Here is a 17,285-nt window from a genome sequence, read left to right as displayed (position 1 = left end):
GACTCCACCTTCCAGGGAGGTCACTCAGTGTTCCCCTCTTTCGGGGTTCAGTGCTTCAAATCCTATATCACTCCCAGAGTGTCCCAGACAGTCTTCCAGTTCCCTGCTCCACTGGTCGAAGCCATGCCCTTGGTGAGCTCAGTCCTGCCCACTACTCTAGGTTCCACTCCAGGGAACCTCCACCCAGCATTTGGGGGCTTTCCTCTCTCTGCCCTCATTGCTCTTTCCCTGGACTGCTTTACCACTCCTGGTTCCCCTCCTCTCTCTGTGGGAACCAGCTCCAAACCCTCAACTCTCTTCCCAAGGAGTGACTGCAGCTAATACACCTCTGCAGCACCTAAAACACTTCTCCTTCCCAGGGAGTGCCTGCCCTTTCCCATTAGCAGCCCACTTGCAATCGATTCCTACTCCCTGGCTCTTCCTCCAGGTGTGGCCTGTGGAGTCAATATGCCTACCTGGCTACCTTAGCCTCTTCCAGTCCTGTGTAGGAGGGACACCCCATCACAACCCCCAACATCTGTGAAAAGAAAAATCCCCGAACTGAAAAAACTATTTTCAGAACCTACTCTGAATATTAGCATGTTCACTCATTACTCTAAATGCAAGTCACCTTAATTCCCAGTTCAAACACAGCTGACACACACATATATATAACGGGGAGGGCAAAGCTAAGATACTGCAAGCAGTTACAGTTCACCCAGGGATAAACCTTCAGGGTATCACTCAACTCAGTGCCCCAGAAAATTCTAACTTTCCCACTGAGGTTAATATCGGGGACTCTGGGGTCAGCTTGTGTTGTCAGTTAAGCTGGTGTAAATGCAACAACTTTAATGAAGTCACTCACTTCAGATTTATGAGAGCAGGATTTAGCCTTGTGTCTCCTTGTGCTTGATGGCAACTGAGGTAATTGTCTGTGCTTTGATAATTTTGTCGCCAATTTATAAAGAAAAACGATCCTAAATAAGTGCTCATAGGGAAAAAATGTATTAAATTAACCATAAAGGAGTGAGAATGAAGAAAGGAGATAAAAAGCCCGAGGATGCACATTTACAGGTAAAACCTTCCAAATAAAGGTATTATGCCTAGTAGAATTTTTCCGACATTTTCTGATGAAACTTAGTTGAAGTGAAATGTTTTGCCAAATTTATTGCAGAGTCGAGAAAACTTTTGGGGAAACATAGGTAGGGTTCCATTCAGTGACTAGCAAACATAATACTGCCAAACATATCAGTTTCACATGTTTCACTTCAGGAGCAACTTAATTATGGTGTTTCTTGACATGAGTGTGCTTGAATTAGCAATCTTAAAATTCTTTTAACGAAGCTTGTGTGTAATTGTCTAGGGTTTCTAAAAAGCAAACAAATGAAAAAGAAAACCCAGAATTCTATCATGTAGTATCATATTGCCACTCACATGGTTCATCAGCTGGTGTGGAAACTTTATATTCATTGCAAGGACCTCTGTCATTTGAGCTAGTGGTCTAATTGATAGCATTAGTATATTGTCATATTCAATGTGGCCCAGAGCTAGAAGGGGATGGGACAAACCCTTGGCCAGTGGGCTGCAGAGGAATGGTGAGATTTGAGAATCATGGGTTCCATTCCACGCTGTAGAGAGAAGTGTGCTCTAGGGGCATGGGCCCTTCTGACAGTTCCTCACAAGCTTGAGCCCTTCTGCTCCGTCCCATCTGACCTGTCTTGGTTTCTTTCCCCCTCCAACTCCTTGTCACAGTCTTTTTGCCTACCTACCCCCAGTATTCCCCTCCAGGCCTTCCATCTGAGCCCCAAAGTCCTCCCACAGTTCTTCATCCCAGTCTCCTTGTCCAGGAAGTCCTAGACTTGCCCCCGCCACCAGTTCCCTGACCTATTCCCCCATCCCAAACTCCTTGTCCTAATCTACTAAGTGCAGCACTTGTATTTTCTTCACTGGAGTCAGGAATCTTCCTCCTCCATGTTGTCTGGTAGCCAGCAAGAGGATCATTGAAAGCACAGCAAAGGGCATTGCTCCTGGTTCCTGTGCTTGGCTCCACAACATCCCATAGCAGCCAGGAAAAGCAATCCCAGGGGAAGTGGTGCTCCGCCTCCGTTGCCCTTGACTGTAGCGTGGTCAGTCACTGTGGGGGGTTTGCATATGCACAGTCTGGTTGGCATATAGGAGCTGTGAGCAACTGGAGCATGCTCAGTGCAGACAGAATCTTCAGAGTATTGATCTGCAAGCTGTAGTCTCTACTAAGCAGATGCAAATGGAGATTTTTCACACCTTATAACTTAGAATCATAGAATCATAGAATATCAGGGTTGGAAGAGACCTCAAGAGGTCATCTAGTCCAACCCCGTGCTCAAAGCTGGACCAATTCCCAGCTAAATCATCCCAGCCAGGGTGTTGTCAAGCCGGGCCTTAAAAACCTCCAAGGAAGGAGACACCACCACCTCCAGATGAGGCCTCACCAATGTTGAATAAAGGGGAATGATCACGTTCCTCGATCTGCTGGCAATGCCCCTACTTATACAGCCCAAAATGCCATTAGCCTTCTTGGCAACAAGAGCACACTGTTGACTCATATCCAGATTCTCGTCCACTGTGACCCCTAGGTCCTTTTCTGCAGAACTGCTACCTAGCTATTCGGTCCCTAGTCTGTAGCACTGCATGCGATTCTTCCGTCCTAAGTGCAGGACTCTGCACTTGCCTTGTTGTACCTCATCAGGTTTTTTTTGGCCCAATCCTATAATTTGTCTAGGTCCCTCTGTATCCGATCCCTACCCTCTAGTGTATCTACCACGCCTCCTAGTTTAGTGTCATCTGCAAACTTGCTGAGAGTGCAGTCCACACCATCCTCCAGATCATTAATAAAGATATTAAACAAAACCGGCCCCAGGACCGACCCTTGGGGCACTCCACTTGAAACCAGCTGCCAACTAGACATGGAGCCATTGATGACTATCTGTTGAGCCCGACAATCTAGCCAGCTTTCTATCCACCTTACAGTCCATTCATCCAGCCCATACTTCTTTAACTTGGCGGCAAGAATACTGTGGGAGACCGTGTCAAAAGCTTTGCTAAAGTCAAGGAATAACACATCCACTGCTTTTCCCTCATCCACAGAGCCAGTTATCTCATCATAGAAGGCAATTAGGTTAGTCAGGCACGACTTCCCCTTTGTGAATCCATGCTGACTGTTCCTGATCACTTTCCTCTCCTCTAAATGTTTCATAATTGATTCCTTGAGGACCTGCTCCATGATTTTTCCAGGCACTGAGGTGAGGCTGACTGGCCTGTAGTTCCCCGGATCCTCCTTCTTCCCTTTTTTAAAGATGGGCACTACATTAGCCTTTTTCCAGTCATCTGGGACCTCCCGGATCGCCATGAGTTTTCGAAAATAATGGCTAATGGCTCTGCAATCTCACCCGCCAACTCCTTTAGCACCCTCGGATGCAGCGCATCTGGCCCCATGGACTTGTGCACGTCCAGTTTTCTAAATAGTCCTAAAATACCACTTCTTTCTCCACAGAGGGTTGGTCACCTTCTCCCCATTCTGTACTGCCCAATGCAGCAATCTGGGAGCTGACCTTGTGCGTGAAGACAGAGGCAAAAAAATAATTGAGTACATAAGCTTTTTCCACATCCTCGGTCACTAGGTTGCCTCCCTTATTCAGTAAGGGGCCCACACTTTCCTTGACTTTCTTCTTCTTGCTAACATACCTGAAGAAACCCTTCTTGTTACTCTTAACATCTCTTGCTAACTGCCACTCCAAGTGTGATTTGGCCTTCCTGATTTCACTCCTGCATGCCTGAGCAATATTTTTATACTACTCCCTGGTCATATGTCCAATCTTCCACTTCTCGTAAGCTTCTTTTTTGCGTTTAAGATCAGCAAGGATTTCACTGTTTAGCCAAGCTGGTCGCCTGCCATATTTACTATTCTTTCTACACATCGGGATGGTTTGTTCCTGCAACCTCAATAAGGATTCTTTAAAATACAGCCAGCTCTCCTGGACCCCTTTGCCCTTCATGTTATTCTCCCAGGGGATCCTGCCCATCTGTTCCCTGAGGGAGTCAAAGTCTGCTTTTCTGAAGTCCAGGGTCCATATTCTGTTGCTCTCCTTTCTTCCTTGTGTCAGGATCCTGAACTCGACCATCTCATGGTCACTGCCTCCCAGGTTCCCATCCACTTTTGCTTCCCCTACTAATTCTTCCCTGTTTGTGAGTAGTAGGTCAAGAAAAGCTCTGCCCCTAGTTGGTTCCTCCAGCACTTGCACCAGGAAATTGTCCCCTACACTTTCCAAAAATTTCCTGGATTGTCTGTGCACCGCTGTATTGCTCTCCCAGCAGATATCAGGGTGATTAAAGTCTCCCATGATAACCAGGGCCTGCGATCTAGCAACTTCTGCTAGTTGCCAGAAGAAAGCCTCGTCCACCTCATCCCCCTGGTCTGGTGGTCTATAGCAGACTCCAACCACGACATCACCCTTGTTGCTCACACTTCTCAACTTTATCCAGAGACTCTCAGGTTTTTCTGTAGTTTCATACCGGAGATCTGAGCAGTCATATTCCTCTCTTACATACAACGCAACTCCCCCACCTTTTCTGCCCTGCCTGTCCTTCCTGAACAGTTTATCTCCATCCATGACAGTACACCAGTCATGTGAGTTATCCCACCAAGTCTCTGTTATTCCAATCCCATCATAGTTCCCTGACTGTGCCAGGACTTCCAGTTCTCCCTGCTTGTTTCCCAGGCTTCTTGCATTTGTGTATAGGCACTTAAGATAACTCATGGATCGTCCCTCTTTCTCAGCATGAGACAGGAGTCCTCCCCTCTTGCGCTCTCCTGCTTGTGCTTCCTCCCAGGATCCCATTTCCCCACTTACCTCAGGGCTTTGGTCTCCTTCCCCCGCTGAACCTAGTTTAAAGCCCTCCTCACTAGGTTAGCCAGCCTGCTGGCGAAGATGCTCTTCCCTCTCTTCTTTAATGGAGCCCATCTCTGCCTAGCACTCCTCCTTCTTGGAACACCATCCCATGGTCAAAGAATCCAAAGCCTTCTCTCCGACACCACCTGTGTAGCCACTCGTTGACTTCCACGATTCGACGGTCTCTACCCCGGCCTTTTCCTTGCACAGGGAGGATGGACGAGAACACCACTTGCGCCTCAAACTCCTTTATCCTTCTTCCCAGAGCCACGTAGTCTGCAGTAATCTGCTCAAGGTCATTCTTGGCAGTATCATGGGTGCCCACGTGGAGAAGCAGGAAGGGGTAGCGATCCGAGGGCTTGATGAGTCTCGGCAGTCTCTCCGTCACATCGTGTATCCTAGTTCCTGGCAAGCAGCAGACCTCTCGGTTTTCCCGGTCGGGGTGGCAGATAGATGACTCAGTCCCCCTGAGGAGAGAGTCCCCGACCACCACCACCCTCCTCCTCCTCTTGGGAGTGGTGGTCGTGGAACCCCCATCCCTAGGACAGTGCATCTTTTGCCTTCCAATCGGTGGAGTCTCCTTCTGCTCCCTTCCCTCAGATGGGTCATCTAGTCCACTCTCCACATTAGTACCTGTAGAGAGAACATGGAAATGATTGCTCACCTGTATCTCCATTGCTGGTGCATGGACGCTCCTCTTTCTCCTTCTGGAGGTCACATGCTGCCAAACCTCTTCACAATCCTTCTGTCCCTGCTGCGCCTGCTCTGAATCTTCAGAACATTGTGGCCGTAGAAGCATCTCCTGACGTCTGTCCAGGAAATCTTCATTTTCCCTTATGCAACGCAGAGTCGATACTCGTTTCTCCAAGCCTCGAACCTTCTCTTCCAATATGGAGACCAGCTTGCACTTTGTACAGACAAAGTCGCTTCTGTCCTGTGGAAGAAAGACAAACATGGCACAACCTGTGCAGGTGACAACAGCTGATCGCTCACCTTCCATATCACCGTCCTCTTAAGAGCTTCGTCACCTGTTGCAGGAACTACTCAGAGAAACCTGCAGATGAAAGCCTCAGTGAGCTCTCCCCAGCGAACTCCTAGGCAAACTCCGGCTGTTAGCCTCTGCTGTTCGCCGCTCCAGAAAAAGAATGGAGATATCCCATTTCCTAGAACTGGAAGGGACCTTGAAAGGTCATCAAGTCCAGCCACCTGCCTTCTCTAGCAGGACCAAGTACTGATTTTGCCCCAGATCCCCAAGCGGCCCCCTCAAGGATTGAACTCACAACCCTGGGTTTAGCAGGCCAATGCTCAAACCACTGAACTATCCCTCCCCGCAAAAACTTGGTCAAATGTGAGTGGTTTTTCCACAAAAACAGTGAAAGGACACATCTTTGAGAGCAGGGTAACACCGCCGCTCTCCAGTCATATTTAAAGTCTCTTCTCCAAAGTATGGAGGTATTAGAACTTCTCAAAGAAAAAGGCTGCCGATTTTTTAAATTAAAACATGGGCAAACCAGTGTATTTTTTTACTAACCTCTTTCTTAGAAATGGCTGAACTGTTTTGGCTGAAACTTCCCCTCTGTCATTCACTCTGTGCCAGACACCCAGCATGGAAAATTTCAGCCTGAACAATTAAGTTTGGACAAGTTATAAAGAACTGAAGACAGGATCTTTTAATGGGAAATGTTGGGTGATCTTCATTGTAGATCATGCAATCAGCTCTGTCTAGTATTGGAGAGTTGTAAATCTTACATTGTTTGCCTTTTTGATTATTGCTGCACACTGAACTACCCACAATGGGCCCTAGGCCATTTTCTTACACAGTTACAGAACCCAAGAACATATGTGAGCAATTGTTCCCTTCAGTGTTACCTTTTTGTCACCATCTGTGAAAGGAATGGTGAATTTCACTGAGACTAGTGTATCACACACCTAAATTATATAGCTCATCACGGTTGTACATTTTGATTTTTACTGTATAAATGGTGTATCCCTTTTGTCTCTGGTTGCTAGTGGATATCTTTGATCAGTATATGGTGGATGGTATTTAGTACAAGTCTTCTGCTCTGATGCTTATGCAGAGTGGTTTAAGTTAGTGACAATGAATGGCTGACACGGGCTTTAAAATATTAACATAAATATTCATTTGCTATGTAGGTTTTTGGAGTAGTGGTAACTCACTGGTAGTAAATGTTACAGGTTCCCCTCTGGTCTCATCCACAGAGGATGCGAGTGTTCGCAGCCTTCATCTTCAGAGCCTTGATTCTTTAGTTCCACCTACAATGGTGCATGCTTTTATCACGAGAAGTCCCTAGTGTGCCAATCACAAACACCACGGGAATCTGAGGTATACACGGCAGAGAAACAATCCAAGTGAACATGTGAGAAATTAGAAATCATAATTTATCCATTGTGAGGTGCAGGTCCACAGAAATGAAGGGGTACATTTTCAGCTGCGCTCAGCTTCTCCATCGGCATCTAACTGAAGAGACCATGTTGTCAAAAAAAAAGTGTGATAACCAGCAACTCCCACTGAGTTCGATGCTGAGCTCTTTTGAAAATTGACCTCAAGGTAAGTAGGTCCCTCACCTCATAAGGTTTCATAAATGCATGTTGTTCAATTCAGCCCTCTTTCTTTATCATCTGTCTTGCGTGATATCTGGGTGCATCTGAACGAGTCCCTTCTTTCCCCATTTCTTGCTTTGCTCAGATTCTCATTTTTGTCATCTACATTCTTTTTACCTCGTTTGCCCTAGATTTCCCCTTCCTCCACCCCAATATCAATCAGGTACCTCTGTCCAGAGATGGCCCAGAACAGCAATCTAAATCCCAAATCTCCAAAGTCTGAGGAAGTCTAGTTGCAAATTCAGATGCTGGGTTAGATTGTGGCATTCGGCAGAACCTCGAGCAAGGGACGGTATGTAAGACGCAGTAGCCCGCCTGGTGACTCAGAGCTGGAAGGCCCACACCAGCAGCATGGCTCCGAATGGCTCGGCTGTGGTAGCTGGTCCACCAGGGGTCAGAAATAAAACTCCACCTATCCCCTAATCACCATCTGTGGCTGTGCCAGGCAACTGGCCTCTACTTACTCCAGCAGGCCCAGATCCAAGGAGCCCCCTTCATGTCACCCCTGAAGCACAAAGGGGCCACAATGGTCCCCTAGGGAATTCCACTGTAGGATAAATGCAGACGGGTGATATTGTTTGCTGGTCATAAGGAGCTGTAGCAGCAGAATGAAGATCAGACCAGCCCCAGGCTGCTGTAGCCTATGTTGAGTCCTCTCCAGAGATGCAGATGTATCAAAGCTACCTCTGTCATCCCCTGTCCTTCCTTCTGGGCTGAGCCGAACTCAGCCTGGCCAGGGCACAGAATTAGGGCCAAGGTACCTGTTTTGTGGTGAAACAGAGAAATTGGGTGAGCAGGGTTATAAAGCCAGCACCTTTAACAGACACTACATTCCATTAATTTAGAAAGAGAACGCCTCATGAAAACAGCTTTTTGCCATAAACCATTGAGCAAAAGCCATTTCCATCTCCCTCTTTTAAGTGCCATCGTCTTTGACCCTATCTGAGACTCATCTGTCTTTTCAAATCAGCTCAAGTACATATTAATAGTGCAAATACGCCACCTGCTGGGAAAGCTTGCAAAGATCTCTCTATTTTTACTTCTCTTCATACGCTCGCTAATTTAAGATGCCATCATTCATGATAACAGGTTACTAAAATCTTCGCATGAGCAGCTCTGTGGGAGCCCAGAGGTCAGTAAGATTTCTGGGCTCCAGCGAATGACACACCCTGATGGTCTTCTTCCTTCCAGGGACGCCAATCCATCAATGAGGTGCTTCAAAGTGGACTTCAGAGTAACTGACAGTGCACATAGTGCATATTTCCCTTCCCCTTCTCCTCGCAGGAAAACAGCTGTGATCTCCCCATCCTTGGCTTTACTTTAACCCATAACTATGTTAAGCTCGTTTCTGAATATTTTCTTCCCTGAACAATGGCATCCTTGGACTAAGCATTCACTGCAATTCACTTTGAAGAAGTGGGTTTTTTACCCACTTATGCCCAAATACATCTGTTAGTCTTTAAGGTGCACCGGACTCCTTGTTGTTTTTGTTGATGCGTTACTCTCCTACATCATATGATCCTCCTTTCCCCCGATGTTGCATTACCTCCCAGGAGGTATTGCCCAAAGAGAGCACACAACAGTAATTTGTTACTGGATAGAAGTTATTTTGATACCAGGATATTTATTTGCACCTCTTTCCGAGTACCTGCTAAAGCAGGAGAAATAGATCCTTGATTCTATAGGTCCCTGACCAGGTTTGCCTCTGCAGCGCCCCCTGTTGCCCACCAGGGTATGACTCACCCAGCATAAAATCTCTGTTAGCTGGACACTGTCTCTCATGGGGTCCACTGTTGCCATGCGTTAGCCCTCCAGGCAAGACACAGTTCAGTCCCGCCCTTTCCAGGATGTTGGTCCCAAAATGACAGGAGGAGCCACAGCTTAGAACAGGGTCAATCAACAATCCTTTAGCGGGACCCCACCCTTCTCTTCAGGGTGGGCTTAGTCCCCTCCTTTGAACTCCCCTCTCCATGCCTAACATCTGTTGTACGTGGAGCAGGGCAGGTCCAGTTGGCTCCACATCTCACATTAACCTTCTCCTTGCCACTGTGGGGCCTGTCTGCCATTATAGTCCCAATTGTACCAACCCATATGCACAAATTGTTTAGTTTAGGAACTGAGGCAGAGAGACATTAAGGTCAATAATGTCAACTCATTTGAGATTCCTTGGACCCGACCGCTCAGGTTCTTCACATTTTATAGCACTTTATATGTTCAAAGCACATCCACTAATAGACCAATTTTAAATTTTTCAGTGCAATCCACTCTGGTACCTGAGCAATCGAATGCAATTTACAGAAATCAGCATCATTCCATTCTGCTCTATTTCTCCATGGAATAATCTTTCCAGGAAAGTGGGAAGAGCCCCACAGTTTAAGGCCTTGGACTGGAATAAACACTCAGAAATAAACTGAAAGGAACAATCCCGTTCTGCCAGGATTAAGGATTAGGTCATTTGACATGCTTTTTTCTTTCCTCTCAGTGCTGTGACTCAGTGACTCTAAAGAAGGAACCACCAGCAAACAATGTGTCTGTAAGACTATTCCTTGCTGTCCCCACTTCCTTTCACCTTATCTCCTCACTGCTTCTATCTCCTTCCCCATGCAATCGCCCCATCCTCAAGAAGCCATCCCTCCATCTACCTGCCTCTCTAGCTCCAGGCCCAGCTCCTTCCCCCCTATACTCATCCAATGAACCTTTAACCACTGTGCCCTGAAGTATCTCACCTCCTGTTCCAGGAGCTCCTTGCATCGGGCTTCCACACACTTTCCTCCACTGATGCTGCTTTTGCCAAGGTTTCTAATGACCTCCTCCAGGAAAATTCTCAGGATCTGTACTCTGCCATCATGCTCCTTGAACATTCTGCTGCTTTCTCAATCATCCTCCCCTCCTTCGTGTCTTGTGCTCCTTTGGCTTTTGCCAAACTGTTCTCTCTCGATTCTCCTCCTTCTTCTCTGGTCATCCCCTCAGCATCTCGCTTGGTAGCTCATCTTCTCTCAGGCCTGGTCTACACTGGGGTGGGGGGGGGTGTCGATGTAAGATACGCAAATTCAGCTACGGGAATACTGTAGCTGAAGTCAAGATATCTTATACCGCCTTACCTCCCGTCCTCACGGCGTGGGATCGACAGCCGCAGCTCCCCCATAGACTCCGCTACCGCCGCTCACTCCGGTGCAGTTCTGGAGTCGACAGGGAACGCGTTCGGGGATCGATAAATCGCGTCTTAACGAGACGTGATATATCCATTCCCAATAAATCGATCACTCGGACATATCCTCACACTCACCATGGGAGTTTCAAAAGGCTCTGTCCTCTTTCTGTTTTACACTCTCCTGCTAGGTGAGCTCTTCCACTCAGGTGGCTTCAGTTACCATTCTTACACTGATGAGTCGCAAATCTACCTGGCTTGCCTCTATCAATCCAATCCCACATCTCTCTATGTCTCTCTAACACCCACACCTCAATGGAGATGCTGTCCCCGAAAATTTAACATATCCCAATCTGAACTGCTTATATACTCTCTCTAGATGCTGCTTTTTGCCATTTGACAACAGTGCCACCCTCCTTGCACTCAGGCACATGATCTGGAAGTCACATTTGTTTCCTCTCTATTGTGCTAGGCACTGTACAAGCACACAGTGGGAGAGAGTCCTTACCCCCAAAGAGCTTCCAATCTAGCTAGCTTAGCCCTGGTCTACACTATGAGTTTAGGTCGAATTTAGGGCCTGGTCTACACTACGGGTTTAGGTCGACTTTAGCAGCGTTAAACCGAATTAAGCCTGGACACGTCCACACAACGAGGCCCTTTCTTTCGAATTAAAGGGCCCTTTAAACCGGTTTCTTTACACCACCTCCGACGAGGGGATTAGCGATAAAACCGGCCTTTGCGGGTCGGAATTGGGGTAGTGTGGACGGAATTCGATGTTATTGGCCTCCGGGAGCTATCCCACAGTGCTTCATTGTGACCGCTCTGGACAGCGCTCTCAACTCAGATGCACTGACCAGGTAGACAGGAAAAGACCCGCGAAGGTTTGAATTTCATTTCCTGTTTGCCCAGCGTGGAGAGCACAGGTGACCACGCAGAGCTCATCAGCACAGGTAACCGTCATGGAGTCCTCCCAGGATCGCAAAAGAGCTCCAGCATGGACCGAACGGGAGGTACGAGATCTGCTCGCCATATGGGGAGATGAAGCAGTGATAGCTGAACTCCGTAGCAGTAAAAGAAATGGAAAAGTATTAGAAAAGATCTCCAAGGCCATGAAGGACCGAGGCCATAACAGGGACACACAGCAGTGCCGCGTGAAAATTAAGGAGCTAAGGCAAGCCTACCACAAAGCCAGAGAAGCAAACGGAAGGTCCGGGGCAGAGCCGCAAACTTGCCGCTACTACGCGGAGCTGCATGCGATCCTAGGGGGTGCAGCCACCACTACCCCAACCGTGTGCTATGACTCTCTCACTGGAGAAACACACAGGGAAGACGGTTCGGGGAACGAGGAAGATGACGATGGAGGTACTGTAGGTAGCTCACAGCAGCAAGGAAGCGGAGAAACCGGTTTCCCCAACAGCCAGGATATGTTTGTGACCCTGGACCTGGAACCAGTAACCCCCGAACTCACCCAAGACCCTCAGGGCACACAGGAGACCTCTGGTGAGTGTAACTTTGTAAATATTTGTAAACATTACAAAAAAAAAGCAAGCAAGTCTGTTAACGTGTATGGGGATGGAGCGGAAATCCTCCAGGGACATCTCCAGAAAGCTCTCCTGGTTGAAATGGGGTGATTTTATTAAGGGGGACATTCAGAGGCGCCCGTTCCTGCTCTTCTGACCAGAAATGTTCCCCGCTGTTAACCACGCGGTGGGGGGGAGGGGTGAAGTGATCATCCCAGAGAATCGTGTGTGTGTGTGTGGGGGGGGTGGTTTACTTGTGTTTGTGCCGCATGTTAACCGGGAAACCGCAGCCCCCTCCTTTTACATTGAAACCCCATTTTAAATGGACAACCCAATTCATCCTTGATATGGGAAATGCGCTGCTGTTTGCAACCTTTCCCGCATGTTAAGAAGGTTAAAAAAGCCAAAACACTGTGGCCTACGATGGCTGCCTGCAAGCCGAAATATGCGACCTTGTAATGAAAGAGTGTACCCATTGTTCCCTAAAATGTGTCTTTTTTAACCACCTCTCCCTTCTCCTCCACCAGCTGCAAATGTTTCTCCTTCGCAGAGGCTCGTGAACATTAGAAAGAGAAAACGTAAGACGAGGGACGAGATGTTCACGGAGCTGCAGATGTCCGCCCAGGCTGATAGAGCACAGCAGAATGCGTGGAGGCAGTCAATGACGGAGATGAGAAAAGCCCAATATGAACGAGAGGAGAGGTGGTGGGCTGAATCGCGGGAAGAACAGAGCAAGTGGCGGGCTGAAGACGATAGGTGGCGTCAGCTTGCAGACAGACGGCAAGAGGCAATGCTCCGTCTGCTGGAGCATCAAAGTGATATGCTCGAGCGTATGGTTGAGTTGCAGGAAAGGCAGCAGGAGCAGAGACCGCCGCTACAGCCCCTGTGTAACCAACAGCCCTCCTCCCCAAGTTCCATAGCCTCCTCACCCAGATGCCCAAGAACACGGTGGGGGGGCCTCCGTCCACCCAGTCACTCCACCCCAGATGATCGCCAAAGCATCAGAAGGCTGGCCTTCAATAAGAGTTAAAGTTTTAAAATGCAGTGTGTCCTTTTCCATCCCTCCTCCCCCACCCATCCCAGGCTACCTTGGCAATTATCCCCCTACCTCTGTAAGGAACTAATAAAGAATGCATGAATGTGAAAAAACAATGACTTTATTGCCTCTGCAAGGGGGAGGGGAGGGTGGGGTGGGGTGGGGTGGTTGGTTTACAGGGAAGTAGAGTGAACCGGGTCGGGGGGGGGGGTTGCAGGGTTCATCAAGGAGAAACAAACAGAAGTTTCACACAGTAGCCTGGCCAGTCACAAAACTCGTTTTCAAAGCTTCTCTGATGCGCACCGCGCCCTGCTGTGCTCCTCTAACCGCCCTGGTGTCTGGCTGCGCGTAATCAGCGGCCAGGCGAGTTGCCTCAACCTCCCACCCCGCCATAAAGGTCTCCCCCTTACTCTCACAGATATTGTGGAGCGCACAGCAAGCAGCAATAACAATAGGGATATTCTTTTCGCTGAGGTCTGAGCGAGTCAGTAAGCTGCGCCAGCGCGCTTTTAAACGTCCAAATGCACATTCCACCACCATTCGGCACTTGCTCAGCCTGTAGTTGAACAGGTCCTGACTCCTGTCCAGGCTGCCTGTGTACGGCTTCATGAGCCATGGCATTAAGGGGTAGGCTGGGTCCCCAAGGATCACGATAGGCATTTCAACATCCCCAACGGTCACTTTCTGGTCCGGGAAGAAAGTCCCTTCCTCCAGCTTTCGAAACAGAGCAGAGTTCCTGAAGACGCGAGCATCATGTACCTTTCCCGGCCATCCCACGTTGATGTTGGTGAAACGTCCCTTGTGATCCACCAGGGCTTGCAGCAGCATTGAAAAGTACCCCTTGCGGTTTACGTAGTCGGTGGCTTGGTGCTCCGGTGACAAGATAGGGATATGGGTTCCGTCTATGGCCCCGCCACAGTTTGGGAATCCCATTTCAGCAAAACCATCCACTATTGACTGCACGTTGCCCAGAGTCACTACCCTTGCTATCACCAGGTCTTTCATTGCCCTGGCAAATTGGATCACAGCAGCCCCCACAGTAGATTTGCCCACTCCAAATTGATTCCCGACTGACCGGTAGCTGTCTGGCGTTGCAAGCTTCCACAGGGCTATCGCCACTCGCTTCTCAACTGTGAGGGCTGCTCTCATCTTGGTATTCTGGCGTTTCAGGGCAGGGGAAAGCAAGTCACAAAGTTCCATGAAAGTGGCCTTACGCATGCGAAAGTTTCGCAGCCACTGGGAATCGTCCCATACCTGCAGCACGATGCGATCCCACCAGTCTGTGCTTGTTTCCCGGGCCCAGAATCGGCGTTCCACGGTATCAACCTGCCCCAGTGACACCATGATTTCCACATTGCTGGGGCCTGTGCCTTGTGAGAGGTCTATGGCCATGTCAATTTCCTCATCACTCTCGTCGCCGTGCTGCAATCGCCTCCTCACCTGGTCCGGGTTTCGCCTTGGCATGTTCTGGCTCTGCATATACTCCAGGACAATGCGCGTGGTGTTCATAGGGCTCATAATTGCCACGGTGATCTGAGCGGGCTCCATGATCCCAGTGCTAGCTATGGCGCCTGGTCAGAAAAAAGGCGCGAAAGTAGTATCTGATGGACCAGGAGAAGGAGGGAGGGAGGGAGGGAGGGCCGAGTGACGACATGGCGTACAGGTACAGGAACAGGGAGAAACACAAACAACTGTCACACAGAATGGTCCCCCCAAAGATTAAACTGGAAACCCTGGGCTTAGCAGGCCGTTGATTTCACGGAGGAAGGGGAAGCAAATGAACACAGAACAAATCTATTTTTTACATCTTAAGGTGGCAGCCGACGCTGCAGCATGAGTGACAGCCATACCAGTACGATGATGATGGGTACCAATCATAATATACCATCATCTGCCAAAAGGCAAGGGGCTGCTGCTGTGTAGCAATGCAGCCCCACGTCTGCCAGCCCCACGTCCGCCAGCACCCAGCATCGCCCTCGGCCTCTTCTGGGTGCTTAGCAGACAATATTGGGCAATTGGCAGAAAATAGTATATTATGACTGGTAACCGTCATCATCGAGACAGTAGCATGTCTGCCCAGGTGGCCATGATTGACAGCCACTCCAGTACGATGACGACGGGTACCAGTCATAATATACCATCGCCTGGAAGGGGCTGGTGCAATGCAGCCCTACGGCTGCCAGCCCCACGGCTATCACTCATGCTACACCGTCTACCGCCAAAAGGCAGTTAGCAGCTGCTGCTGTGTAGCAATGCAGTCCCACGTCTGCCGGCACCCAGAGGACATATGGTGACGGTGAGCTCAGCTGTGCTTGTCTGCACAGGTAACCCAGGTAACCCAGGTAAAAAGGCGCGAATCTATTGTCTGCCGTTGCTGTGACGGGGGAGGGAGGGGCCTGACGACATGTACCCAGAACCGCCCGCGACACTGTTTTGCATCATCCGGGCATTGGGATCTCAACCCAGAATTCCAAGGGGCGGCGGAGACTGCGGGAACTGTGGGATAGCTGTGGGATAGCTACCCATAGTGCAATGCTCCGGAAGTCGACGCTAGCCTCGTACTGTGGACGCGGTCTGCCGACTAGAGCACCTAGAGCATTTTATTGTGTGGACATACACAATCGGCTGTATACAACCGATTTCAATAAAACCGGCTTCTATAAATTCGAACTAATTTCGTAGTGTAGACATACCCTGCACCCATCCACATGACAAAGCCATTTTTGTCGACTTAAAGAGCTCTTAAAATCGATTTCTGTACTCCTCCCCAATGAGGGGATTTGCGCTGCAATCAACCCTGCTGGGTAGAATTTGGGGTAGTGTGGAAGCAATTCGACAGTATTGGCCTCCGGGAGCTATCCCAGAGTGCTCCATTGTGACTGCTCTGGACAGTGCTCTCAACTCAGATACACTGGCCAGGTAGACAGGAAAAGGCCCGCAAACTTTTGAATTTCATTTCCTGTTTGGCTACTGTGGCGAGCTGATCAGCACAGGTGACCATGGAATCCCAGAATCGCAAAAGAGCTCCAGCATGGACCGAACGGGAGGTACTGGATCTGATCGCTGTATGGGGAGATGAATCCGTGCTATCAGAACTCTGTTCCAAAAGACAAAATGGTTAAGCGCAGCCAGATGCCAGGGTGGTTAGACGAGCACAGCAGGGCGCACTATGCATCAGAGAAGCTTTGAAAACCAGTTTCATGACTGGCCAGGCTACGGTGTGAAAGTTCTGTTTGTTTCTCCCTGATGAAAACCTGCCCCTTGGTTCACTCTACTTCCCTGTAAGCCAACCGCCCTTCCCTCCCCGCTTTGATTTCCGCTTGCAGAGGCAATAAAGTCATTGTTTCAAATGAATGCATTCTTATTAATTCATCATACAACTGGGGGGATAACTGCCAAGGGAGCACAGGAGGGGTGGGGAAGGAGGGAAGCACAGGGGTGGGGTAGTTATAGGGGCACCCCCTAGAATGACATGCAGCTCATCATAGAAGCGGAATGTCTGGGGCTCTGACCCGGAGCGGCCGTTTGCCTCTCTGGTTCTTTGGTAGGCTTGCCTGATATTCCAGGAGAACTGAATCTCCATTAGACAAAACTTAAAGAAGGGAATGACCTGGAGTCACTCCCATTTATGTCCAGGCACTCCGACCGACCTCACCAAGGCCGGCCAGGAGCACCCATGTCTGCCCAGGAACCCCCGACCGACCTCACTGAGGCCAGCCAGGAGGAACGAGGAGACAGCAGCAGACGGTACAATACAGCTGCTAACCGTCTTTGCTAACTTACAAAGGCAAGGAGCTGCTGCTATGTAGCACTGCAGTACCGCGTCTGCCAGCAGCACCCAGGAGACGTACGGTGACAGTGAGCTGAGCGGGCTCCATGCTTGCCGTGGTATGTCGTCTGCACAGGTAACCCAGGAAAAAAAGCAAGAAACGATTTTTTGCCATTGCTTTCACGGAGAGAGGGGGGGCTGACGACATGTACCCAGAACCACCTGCAACAATATTTTTGCCCCATCAAGCATTGGGAGCTCAACCCAGAATTCCAATGGGTGGTGG

The sequence above is a fragment of the Malaclemys terrapin genome, chromosome 5, assembly GCF_027887155.1.
Source record: "Malaclemys terrapin pileata isolate rMalTer1 chromosome 5, rMalTer1.hap1, whole genome shotgun sequence".
NCBI classification, from domain to species: Eukaryota; Metazoa; Chordata; order Testudines; family Emydidae; genus Malaclemys; species Malaclemys terrapin.
The sequence above is the reverse complement of the archived record's forward strand: the minus strand, read 5'-3'. Positions refer to the sequence as shown.